We start from the raw sequence: 13,016 nt of genomic DNA, 5'->3' as shown, positions 1-13,016 counted from the left end.
GGGCTTTTTTGCTTCCAGGGAGCAGTTTGAAGAGTGTTGGATAGTTCTTGCTTGCTTATTAAGCGATCAAAAACTTAAACACTAATATGTACTACTTTCCTTGTTGGTAAAAACAAGGCTTCTAGGTAAAAGTCAGCTGTGTCCAGAACTCCTAGCTTGATATGTGCCATTGACTGAATGAAACTCATCCTTGGTAAAAGGTTGGCGGAAGGTTTATCCATGTATAAACCTCACACAGAGCAGGTTTTCAGGCTTGAGGTGTTCTATGGGCTTACTCTAAATGTCATCCAGTGGAAGGTAGGTGAGGTGGAGGGGTGGAGAAGGAAAGAGACTTAGAGATGGAAGGACAAAAAGGCAACTGTCACATCAAATTGGTGAACTTGGTGAACTGTAAGAGATTGCTGAAGGCCCGTTAGGGAGGGAGAGGAGGTGAGTCTGCTTGGGAATTGTCTGTGGGAGGTGAAAACTGGCTCATGAATGTAAGACGACATTTGTGGCTTCTCAGCTGTATTTACTTTTGCATATTGGTATATTGGAAAGTTTCAAGCTGGATTAGTAGCCTGGTAGGTTGGTGGGAAATACTGTTGAAATACTTCACATGCCTGTTACAGCATTTAGATTTAATCTGTCTGCTTGGCAAATATAAATTAAGTAATAACAACAGTGTTACCTTACAAACACCTGCTTGTTCTGGCAAGTAGGAAGTCTCTCGTCCCGTTGTATGTGTACACCCTTCAGTCCTCTTAGTGGCCCCTGTGTCCAGTGGTTGGTGTTGCTGCGTTTGGGGTTAGGTACAGAATTCTTTATTCAGGGAAAATAGGCTAGGGCTGGGTATTCTTAAAGCAGTGACTAGTATGTTTTATTGTTACTCCCCTGTGGGCTTTTTATAAAGATCCAAACCCAAATCTCACAGAAGTCCTGTAGAGACAAATAAATGATGATCTCTAGAGACCCTTGCTACAGAAGCATTGTTACTGGCCTGTTGACAAACTTACATTGTCATTAAAAAAACCCACCCAAAAAGCAGGCAAATGATGTTGGCCTTATCACCAGGTGTTTCCTTGCCCCCATGAAGTCTCAAGGTTTGATTTTTGGGGTGGTGTTTCCTGTACCTGACTTCAGAAATGGGCCTAAACCTGCGATGATGATGACATATTCATTCTTCCGTTCACTGTAAAAGAATAAATGCCGATTTATAGGCATGCCAAACCCCCCGTGATGGCCTTTATTCAAAGGTAAAATAAGCATATCTGAGAGCAGTCCCAGGCCAGGGTGCGAGCAGGCACAGTGCAGTGCAGGGCAGCCCGGTTTTCACAAGGGCAAGTGGTGGTATGAGTGAACCAGGGGAAGAGAACAGAGCTAAGCTAGATGAAGACAAAGGAGAAATGGGGATAAACTTGAACAGAGCGAAGTAAGCAGAGAAATGGGAGCTAATCCTTTTCAGATTGCCAAGTGAAATGTCTGTGATGCTGTAAAAAGGAACTAGATGTGGGCGTGATTTAAAAATATATAAAAAAAGTGGTCCACCCATTTTGACAAGAAAGCTTCATCACAGCCAGCATAGGAAAGCACCCATAATATTTTCAGACCTGCTGCTTCTCTGTCCTGCATGTCTCTGCTCCAGGACATGGCACTTGGAGCAAAAGAGTTTTCAGAGAATAATGTAAAGAGGCAGAGGGAGGGGCTGGGGTCTTAGGGAGTGACATAGAAATACACCACATTATTTCAAGACTTCCTAGCTGAAGACTTTATGTCTGAGGAAATGTTGTGGTAGACCACATACGGTAAACACAGATGCTTATGTAGTTGGTAGTATGATTAAATTTGGGGGCAATATTTGTCTTTTTTTTTTGTCTTTTTTTTTTTTTTTCCCCCTGAACACTTATGGAACATTCTTAACTTCCTAACATGTTACTGGGGACAGATGCAAAGCATCATCTTTCCAGGAGAGCTCATTCAGAGTAACAGGTGCAATTTTATTAGCTGGTGTATTATCAGGTGTCATAAAAACCAATAGTAGTAGCTTCCCCAGAGCCCTTGGGAAGATCATTCAATACATTCAAGAGCCAAAGTAATTAGAAAAAATAAAGCAGTGTCTCTATACTGTTGTAGCTTTAGTTTGGTGCCTTTTATCATTGAAAAATACACCTTTTTTCTCTCCTGGGTCTTCTGAATAGCTTTTATGAAAAAGAGGGACCAGCTGCAGATACTGAAGCAAAATTCAGACTAGAAGTGTTCAGCTGTTGATTCAATCACAGGTCTAAGCACAAGCAATTGGAATAAAACACAAATCAGAGCATTTCCAGACAGATCTTTGCTCTTCTGTGGTTCAATAAAAAACTGAAAGGTTTGTGTATTGTTCAAACTTTGTGATTCAAACACATTCTGGAGAAAAGCAATCTGAGCCTGTAGCCATTTATCTGGCTGGGATCCTCACCTTTGTTTGCTTGGAACTGCAGAAAAAGTGCTGTGGGTGTCACTTTGTGGGGGGAAATCTGAATTTAAACTCTTTTTTGGAGTGGGGGATAAAACTCTTCACCCCATTCATTCTTCACTTCTATTTTATTCACAAATAGAAAGTATTAATTTTGAAGGAGGGGTAGAAAAAGGAGAAGCAGATCCTCATGTCTATCATTCAGTTCTACTGTGTATAGTATAGGCAGATAGATTGCAGATTCTGGCAGCCTCCTGTTGCCAAAATTTCATGTTAGAGATGTCCCAGAGACAACCTTTGTTTCTTCCCTTGGGACAGAGTGCTCCCAGGCTTGGTGCCGCAGGAGAGCCAGCAGAGCTCACCCTGGAGCCCTGTGATTCCGCCACAGTTAAGAGCAGCTGTGGCAGGGGGGGGACTCACACCAGAACTGAACGCAGTTTCCCAGGAGGGGTTGTAACTCCCAGCGAGGTGGTGCTGGGACACAGCTCAGGTGAGTCCTCGCACAGGTGCTTGCAGCGACTTAGGTTACATGGCAGTAGTTGGAGGAACCTGATGCACTTTGCTGAGTAAAGAGGATGGGTCTAGGCATGTGCTTAGTTGCTTTGTTGAATAACAGGCAGAAGTGATGCACCAGCTAAGAACCATTCTTGTAAAAGAGACCGGGTAACACTTGGTATCCTCCGCTGTTTTATGCAGTTGTTGCCAGCAGAGCTGAGGTAGCTGGAGCAGTTTGACTAGTGCCACAATGCATTCAATAACTTACTAATTTTATAATATTTTATAAATAAAAATATATTTATATATAATATATATATTTATAAATAAAAGTATAATAACTTACTAATACGAATGTGTAAATGCATTTTTATGGTCAAGAGAATGCAAGCACTGATGGACAAACTAGTGAAACATTTCATCCGTCTTTGTATTTCAAGTAGTTAATGCTTTTGCCACTAAAACATCTAAGCTTTGTCGTGACTGGTTAGCATTTGAAGTTCTGACAAAGGCAAAACGACTTCAGAGTTTACAGTTATTTATAACATAAGAGATTACATCTGTCAAAATATCAAAAGGAACAGTTCAGAACAACTAACGTGTTCAATAGCCACTGTCTTGGGCTTCGTTAGTCCGCTTTAAATTGTAGACCTTTTCCATGTGAATGTATACCTGTAGTGCATGTCAGGCAAAATCTTACATGTCTTGCATGTTCATTTGAAAATTACAGAAAAAGATGTAGTGTTTTGGCATTAAATGTATATATTACTAGTACTTCTTTTTAAAACCACATTTCTTAGATGTAAAAACACAATCTGTGCTGAACTGAAGGCAGCTTGAGAAAGGACATGTGACTGCAAGATTTTAAATCCAGGGAAAAAGAGAGATTGTGAAACAAAATGTTAGAACAATTGCCCTATTTTCTAATAATTAGTATTCACAAAGAAAAAACATGTTCTAACTACCTAGTAATTTCCAAATTGCTGAGACACCTAATGAGTTGTCTTAAATAAATTTACCAAACGTATAGAAGGAAATAATTACTGAGCATTTAATTCTGGAATCACAACTCAATGCGAAATGGTTATGCAGCTGGCTTGTGTGTGTCTTGGTTATTCAGCAAGAAAATGATTTGGTTGGGAACTGAACCTTGTCCTGTTTGGACTTTCAATGGCACATTGACATTGTCTCTTAGATGTGAATTTGTGAAAAAGTCCTCCTAAAATGCTTTGCTACAGCTCTACTGGACCTTGTTATTTAACATTACAATAGCTGTAACAGACTTTGTAATTCTAGAGGGATATTAATAATTGCAGAGGATATTAAAAGCAAAATAGGGGCTGTGCTTCCAGTGTAATCTTTGCGCCTCATTCTGCAAAGCCTTTACACGTGGGAATAACCCCTCTGGTTTCATTAGTGCAAAGGGTTGCTCCTCCTGCCTTGAGCTCCCCCAGAAGTCTCACTCCAGCGCTTAGGATAGGAACTCTGCAGTATTTTACTGGGGTTGTTCTAGCACATGCAGATTTTTCTGGCCCTGACTTTGATTACAGCACAGTATGGTTTTCATGCCAAATGAATAGATACCCACTGTTTTGTATTTGCCTCTTAATTACATCACCTGCCCAGTAATTAAATTTAGCTGGCCACCCTGAGCGCTGAGACCAGGTTAGCACCAACTGTGGTCAACAGTAGAGGCCTCTGTTATTTAAAATGCGGGGGGTTGATTCCTATTTTAATGTAAAAATATGTTAGTACTTATTCTCTATAGCACCTGTCTTTGCGGCATATTTATAGTAGTAACCTCTGGGAGTTAAACCTGGATTTTCAGTCAGTGGGAACAATAAAGATACTGTGAGTAGCTTGTGTAGAGGCTAATCTTGTGCAGAGGGACTGCACAATGCACACGGACCTGTGAGATGGTTTATGTTGGGTCTTGGAGTGAGCTGTGTCTGCGAAAAGAATAGGTCTTCTGTTTAAAAAAAAAAAAAAAAAAAGCAGAACTCCTTGAATACACGTGGCATATGGCAGCATATGGCCCTGCAGCCATCGCTGTGCCTATTTGTTCTCCCTTTGCTTTGTGAAGAACTTTGTCAAGTTTCTGGGAACTTGTTAAGGAGGTATATAGCCTCCTGCGTGATGTGCGTTGACCTCAATTTTTGCTGAAAGTTGCAAAGCCCGAGGCCGCTTGGTCTTGTTTCAAGTCAAGGCTCCAGTTCTTGATGAGTACATCTTGTGTGAGAGGGAGGCAGAGGATGGGCTAGTGTAACCTTCCTGCTAATGCAGCCAGTCTTCCTTTCTGGGTGGCTGCTTCGGGTTTTGGCTACTTCCACTGTCAGTGTGAAGAGATCTCAGCCCCACTAGGCACACAGAGCTATGGTCTGGAGTCAAATAGGCTTTAAGATACACCTTTTTTTTTTTTTTTTTTGGAGCAGTGCTGATGTCCTGAATCACACTGAAGTTTGAGCAGGCTGTCATTGCTTATTATTAAAGATGGGAGCGTAAATGGTTACATGGGATTTTATTATTCTTTTTTTTAAGTGAATGAATGAATAGAACAATGACTGCAATGGAAGAGAAGTGACAAAGCAATGAAGAAAACCAATTTCATAATAGTAACAATAACAATAAACAAATCTTTAGTTGCTTAAACCTGGCAATGTATGGCAAATAGAAGGAGCCACCTCTCTGATGGGGTTATATTGACCTTTCACGTGTGTGCCCTGTTCTAGTAGTAAAGAAGAATCTTCTGTCATTATTTCCATGCACATACATACCAAGCTCAGATGTATTCTATATAAGCAGTTTTAAAGACCTGTATCACAATGTAACTTGAAATATTATCTCTAAATTCATATCCTGAAAAACAGCCAGCAATTTTCGTCGTGTGGAAAAGTTCACTCTTGTGGGCAAGACATGGTTGCCAAAGACGGGCTTTGCCTGTGTAGGTCAGTGCTGTGGGTAAGAGGGGACTGTGAACAGGCAGGAACGGCTGCTCCCGGCTTGGTCGAGGTGCCCAAGATGTTTTTAATGCTCTGGACTGAGCCTCCTCCTCTGGCCAGGGGCAGTGGGCTCAGCACAGAGTCATCTGCACCAGGGGTTTTGAGACCTCAGCTTTCTGTTCTGCTTTGGTAGGATGGAATCTTGGGATTTCATCTATGTGGCAGGAAGAATGCTTCCTGCCTGCTCTTGTACTAAGTACTGTTGATTACAGTTCTCATGCAGATGACTTGTTATCACGAGACAAACTCGATACAGGTAGAGGAAAAATGGTACTGGTTTGGAATGAACCCTTCCCTCTTTTGCTGCTCAGGTAGACAGTAATTGTGCCTGGTGTGGGTTGGAATGTGGTTTGGCTTGAGAGGAAAGGTTACTGTTTTCTGTGTTTCAGTCTAAAACTGAATTTCTTGGGAAATGAACAAAGTGTCTGGAAGCAAGCCCTTCTGCTAGCAGCCTAGCTGTGCGTGTAACCGTGTGGCATCCTAGCACCCCACCAGTCCCTTCCAGAGGCACCATATTTCAGGTGCAGGTCTCTGATCAGAGGTTTCAGCAGCTGGAGGAACCGCAAGCACTCAGTTAATCCTGAATGGCTCGATTCAGTAGGAAGAAATGCTTTCTGATTCTTGCGAAGCAAAGATCCTAAAAACTTTCAATCCTTATGATAGTATTTAATCCGGCCGAAGTGACTAGCAGTAGCCAGTCTCTCCATGTTTCCATGTCTTAGCCAAGAAATGGAATTTCAGCTCCTCTGCGTGCAAGTTTAGCATGTCCTGGCAGTGCTGTAACAGCAGCTAACGTCCTAATCATGGTACTTCTCTGCTCTTGTTGGAATTGGAGGTAGGGGAGAGATGTGTAAGTTACAGTGTCCACCTCTATAAAAGGACATTTGAATGAGCTTGGATATTGAAGGACATGTCAAGATTGCACCTAGAAGTCTACTTTTGATGCTTTGATTCTTGGCAACATAGTTCACTAAAAACCCAAAACCAGCCACGAAAGCACCACTGAAAGGCAGCTGCACTGTACTGTCCCTCTCCTGCAGGGTAGGCAGGAGTCTGCAGTTCCTCCCAGAACCTGTGTGGTTCTTACTCTGCCATACAGCGTCAATATAATGCAGCAGAATCAACGTGGAACAAAGTGCAACATAAGACAAGTTTCCATAGCTGTCTATCTGTCAGTAAATGTAAATTTTTCTTTTACTAATTATTACGTAAGTTGCGGGCTTCCTGTGCAGCAGGGCTTCTGTGCACTAGCCCTCGGTTAGGATTTTGCTGGCTGTCCCCAACCTTGCAGAGATAGAAATGTGACAACCCAGGCTAAGCATGAAAAATGGTATGTAGGAGAAAGTTGCATTGTGCTTTACAAGGCCGTGTTTGTCTGTTTTCCAGTATAAAACAGCTGAACAATGATGAGCAATCATATTGCTCTCTTAAACCTCCATTGTGCTGTATGTGTGCTCACACACTTTGATGTCTGCTAGAAATCTTTTAGTTGAGGTCCTGACCGGTTAAAAAGCATTGGAGTGACCCCTGGTTCAGCTCTCTGGTCTGCTGTGTAACCTCTGTGTTCAGCATCAGGACAGGATCTTTAGGATTTTTGCCGCCTTTGCAGGAGGTGAAACTGCCTTGAGCATCCAAAAACCTGTGGGAAAGCTTGAGGGTCCCAAGTGGGTTTCCTGTTGTGGGGAGGAACTAAGAGGAGGCACAGGAGGAGAGGCAGGCAGGGGTGAAGGCAGGAGTGATCTTTTTTTCCCTGAAGTGTTTCATGCTGTCCCTAGCTCTGATATTCAAACGCCAGCAAACCATTCAAAATAATTGGCTGCCTCGAGGTGTGCTGCCAGTCCTGATACTTTGTCATTTTAAAGCTCCATGGATTTTCAAAGTGAATTCTCTGTTATTGCAAAGACATTTTTCATGTTCTCAGCTGAAAACAACGTGTGCATGTGAATGCAGCTGCTAGGGCTTTCCTCTTCAGTGGCATGTATGCTTTAGTAAGCATAGTGATTGCCATGTGTGCTCAATGTCTGCTTATTCCTAGATGGAGAGATGCACTCAAAATGCCCATAGCTAGTCCTTGGTTAATGGATAAGGCAGAAGCTGTTTCGCTGAGCAGGGCATGTTTTCAGAAATGCTTTCTGGGTTGTGATGGACTCTGCAGCACCCTAAATCTTTTCAAGAGAGACTGCATGTCATCTGGCTTATTGAAGCTTCTAATGGATTGATGCTTTAATTGCACAAGCTATATGACAGAGCATTACAAGTTATGGCTGGATAGAGAGCAATTCAGATCTGTATATTTATGGCAGTTGGGGAAAAAAAATTATTTGCAACCTCACTGAAGTCTTTATTTTTTTTCCCCCTTTTGAAACCATAACAGCTAAAAATTGGTATTTTCTTCTGCTCTTTTCTTCAGCAAGCAGGAAGGCTGTTTGTAGCATCAGGAAGACAATGCATGTGAACTTTTCCTTTCTGAATAGCCCAGGGCAGAGAAACACCACGTTTGCTAGGGATATTGTGTTACCCTTTCCAGTCATCCAGCCACCTCGGCACATATTGTTCAGCAGTCGCAAGTGTAAGACCAGTCAGTGAGCAAGAGGAACTGATGATTTACCATTATTTTGTAGTTGCTGAATAAACAGATCCACTGTTCTTTCTGTTTTACCCTTTTTCCCTAGCATTTTTGGGATTGCTTCAAAACTCAAGTGTTTTTATCAAAGCTGAATTATACTAATTGATGAGGGAGGAAAGTGAATGAGGGAGAAAATAAATAATAAATTGCAAGAAAAATTAATTCACAGAAGTGCAGAAGTAAAAAGGCTGTGAAATAAGAAACGAGTCTTTCATTGCCTTGAAAAATATAATTACCTAGCAAAGCCTGTTGCCTTAAAATTGTCAGATCTGGTGTGCATTTGAACTCATTGCATATGCTTCCACTTCAAAAAGTTTCTCTCTCTCCCAGGGGGTCGTCAGTTTGAGGATGAATGACAGTTAGCATGATAATTGGTCCTTGAATATTATGCATAAATGTGAAACTGTGGACATAAGCAGTATGCCCCAAATTATCAGCTTGCTGCTCTAAGCAGTATGAAAATAAAGAAATTAAGGAGTGTTCTTGATAAAGTTCTGGTGTACAGAAGAAGATAGGGAACGCCTTCTTTCCTCTTCTCTCACTTCTGTAAGACTACTAATGTAATTCAGTTTTCGTTATGTGGTTAGGCAGTCAGTTATACTTTCCCAGCTGTGACAAGAGCATGGGTGCATCGTAGTGTTTAGTATTTTTACATCTATTGCAGTTCCAACAAATACGAGCTGTCAGTCCAGAACTTCATTGCATTTGGTGCTGTACAGGCGTGAGTATTTGTGTTGGCTTTGTTGCACAATATTCTGTCAATATTGCTATCAATATTCTGATCTTCAGTCAAAAAATTTAAACAGAACCAAAAATTAACTAAAATTGATGCTTTTGTCTGTGCACAGTTTTTAAAAGTAGTTAAAACCTGGGCTTCTGAGAATATGACAAGAGTTATTTTTAATTTATGGACTGATGGTGTTACAGTAGTTCCCAGAAGCCTTAATCAGGTTCTGAGTCCCATTTTGTGAGTAGAAGTCACTGCTGCCAAGAGTCCAGTGTAACTACAAATGCGTCTTGGCTGGTGAATGCAGAGTGCAGAGATCACGGGTGGTGTTAACTGAAGCGTGAGAGATGACCGGGAAGTCGGTGAGATGACTTGCAAGGGTAAGTGTGTGTACCCGGTAGGACTGTGTAGCCCTGCGCCGTGTGGGGCAGTAATTGAGCCGAGGAAAGTAAACCTTAATCTTGGTTGATTCGGTCTTCTGCTCTGAGCAGATGTGGGCACTCACATGCCTTGGCCCATGCTTACTGTATGTAACAGAATGCCAGTTTTCATTGCTTACCCTGGACTGCTTTTTCTGTCCATCTTGCCACTGTTTGCAGAACTGTGCCTTGTTTTCAGTGTGATGCTGCAGTTCAGCATCATGTGAGTCACAATCCTGGGGCTGCATCTTTCAGATAAGCCACTTGCTATTTGGCATAACTTGCAAGAGAAGGGATCATGCGGATGTGATTGTACCAATCCGTATCATTTGGCATACAGGCAGTGATTAGCATTGAAGAGCAGCCTGGGGTAGCCTTGCAGTATCAATCAGCTGCTTTGGTTAGGACTACTTTGTTCTGACAGCATTAAATAAGTCAGCGTTAAAACATACACCACTAAAAGCCAGTATGGAAAACTGCATCCAGCGTAGGTATCTGTTTCTATGAAATTCCCTTGCAGAGCTACACTGAATCGTATACAGGGGACTTGAATAAATAGATAGGTATGAGCCTGTGCACGTTTTGTACACCATTTCCCTACACAGATGATTTCTGTAGTCCACTTACGTGCGTGATGCTGCTATCTGTCCTGTCGGTGATGTGTTCTGTGCCTTGTTCTCATACACCTTTCAGTCCGTAGAAAATTAAGGGGGAAATGACACAGTCATAGAGCATGTGAGTGAGGAGCAGTGCCTGCTGCTCTCGATGGCAGCAGCAGTGGCTTCGTCTTAGCCTGGAGGCATGCCAGGATGTGGTGTCTTCTTGTTGCAGTGTATTATGCCAGGTAGGGCTAAAATCTTGGAAAGAAGCACATTCCTACTGCCATATATTATTTGTATTTATTATTATGCCTTTTGATTTACAATTTGGTGAGTGTGATTACTTTTCCTTCTTCCTTTCTGCTGTTATTGAAGCTTTATTGTCTTAAGTAAAAATGTGATGATCAGCACTTATAAAGCATTTTGTATATTCAGAGTGTTTAGTTTAGTGAACAACAAATGATAAGCTGTTCTTCTCTACCACAAAGTTGGCCTGTCTTTGCAGCTCCTGGTCTGGATGTTTTTTTGGTGGGGGGGTTGTTTGGGCTTTTTTTCCTGTCGTTTTTTATGGCTTTGAACAGTGCAGGCTGCGGTATGAAGGACAGGCTATTATTTTAGGACAAGAATATTTGACCACGTAAATTCAGTCTCCCACTTACAGACTTCAGTTGTTGCAGAGACATAGGTTGGAACAGTAGACTAGGCAGGTGGTCTCCTACTACCAATTTTGCCTAGGTGCAATGACTTGGCGTGCTTTGCACTCTCGCTTTTGACCAGGGAAGACATGTTCTTATGCCTCTGTTGGTGACGCATTTGGTAGCTGAAGTTTTAATCTTGCCACCGAGATGGGGAGAGAAGGGTAACTGGCAGCCAGTGAGGAGAGCCAGAGGTGTCTTTGGCGCATGCCTAGCCAAGTGCTGTGGCTGCTGAGTTCCCTGGTCTCTGCTACATCCCGAAGGAAGCAGAAGGAAGAGCAGCGTGTCTAGCTTTTGAGCTAGGAAAAGCTGTGCTGCTGCCAGCAGCTACTGCTGGTTTGCAGCCTGTTGACGTTAGGCTGGTTCCAGCTCAAGACCTCAAACACGCGTGCCTCTGCAGGCACCCGGCTGCTGAGAGGCACCTTGCCCTTTCCAGCTCACCTTGGGCTGCGGGGTGCAGGCTGGCCAGCTGGCCTGGGAAGGAATTTTTCTGGTCTGTTTAAATCATAGCTGTGTGTTAGCTCCTGTTAGGCAAATCCTGTTCTTGACATAGAGGAAATTTGCCCTCCCTAGTGACAGTGCCATGCTTATGGCCAAGTTATGAGTATGTAGCAAGAAGAGAGCATATGCTCATCAGTGGTTCGTTGCCAGAAGTTTTGTAATGGATATGTGTTCACATCAGTATTTAAGAATATGGAGAGAATAGTAACTTCTATGGTAGATTACATAGAATATGTGTCCCTATGCTGCAGGATATAAATTAAAGGGAAAAAAAAAATTGAAAGGCATAATGCTGGAGAATAGCTCTCTTGTAACATGTATAGAGTTACAGCTTTTGGAGCTGTATAGAGATATAAATGCATAGATATATATGTCTTCAATTTGTGGCTAGAAATGTGATGATGTTAACAGAAATTATTTGTCACATTGGTTATATAGTATGATACAGCATATGTAGTCCAGGGAGTTACTCCTTTCCCTTATTAAAAAACAGAAATTGTGTCTCTTAGCAGTGGTCAAATGTTGCCGTATATTCCTCCTACTGAGTACAGTACTGGGGCCAGATTGTTCTGCAGCTCTGTGTTATCCTGATCCTTTTGAAGTTCTCTCTTCTTTTTTAATCATGTTTTTGTGTAGTTATTTTTCCTAAGACATGCAAAATATGTAGGTTAAAAAGTTAGACTACAGTGTGAATTGTATGCAGCTCTTTACACTAAACTCGATAGGCTGACTTCCATAGCAGCCCTTAACAGCCCAGCCGAAGGGTGTGATACAGACCCTGGGGAGCGCGTGCCTGCCACGTCACCTGCAGCCAGTGCGGGGCATTGGGCTGGGGAGGGTGAACCGCAGACCTCTCCCCTGTTGGGAGCAGACTAATGACCCAAACACAAATGAGTCAAATCCTGTATTGAACAGAACAGGATTCTGCAAGGCTGGAATCTGACTTAAGCAAAGGCTGTCCTTCACCAGACAGATTTACTCATTTACTAGGAAAAATTCCATTTGCTTGGGAAGTGGCTCAGTAGGGAATGTGTATTTCCCATTCACCGTTTGCCCTCAGTGGAAATACCCAGCCGTGCACACCTCCATCATCAGTGCTCCTTGAAGTCTAGGTGTGAATCCTGGTTTTGCTAGGCTTCTTGGTCAAGAGTGTGTTTGAGGTTTTGGAGAGAGGGGGCTTGGTATGAGATTCGTAATGAATAGACGCTGCCTTTACCTCACCTTACTTGTTTTGCAAAGTTGAACCCCTGTCTTTCAGTTGGCTCCATGCAGATGTAAAGATCAGCATTGCAGGATGCTGGAGGCAGGTTGCTCTATGAAAGGCAGAGAAGAGCCAGTGTACTTCAGATGTTGCCAGGCATCCTGAATGGTGTCCTGGACAAAAAAATCTAACTGTGGCAGTACCTTACTTCCTCCCTTATAGCCTGTTGCTTTCTGCTGCTGCTTGTACATGCTGTTTTGATTTCGTATCATTGTATAACTTTTGTGTTGCCCTGTTGAGTAGCTTTTAATAATGTGACT

At 42.4% G+C, this 13,016-nt stretch overlaps 1 protein-coding gene across 7 annotated transcripts in view; it reads left to right on the top strand.

Annotated features, from left to right (window-relative positions):
- The window catches only part of CACNB4 (calcium voltage-gated channel auxiliary subunit beta 4), a 108,899-nt gene that overhangs the window by 63,270 nt on the left and 32,613 nt on the right, over window positions 1–13,016 (top strand). The window contains exon 1 of one of the 7 annotated variants that reach the window (XM_055718534.1): window positions 9,480–9,661. The exons of the other annotated variants lie outside the window; for them this stretch is intronic. The gene's annotated coding sequence lies outside the window, so the exon portion shown is untranslated. Of the gene's footprint in view, window positions 1–9,479; window positions 9,662–13,016 lie in introns of those variants that run through there. 7 annotated transcript variants of the gene reach the window in all.

Source organism: Falco cherrug, chromosome 8 (assembly GCF_023634085.1).
Source record: "Falco cherrug isolate bFalChe1 chromosome 8, bFalChe1.pri, whole genome shotgun sequence".
In the NCBI taxonomy this organism is placed as follows: Eukaryota; Metazoa; Chordata; class Aves; order Falconiformes; family Falconidae; genus Falco; species Falco cherrug.
This window is presented reverse-complemented; position numbering and strand designations above follow the sequence as displayed.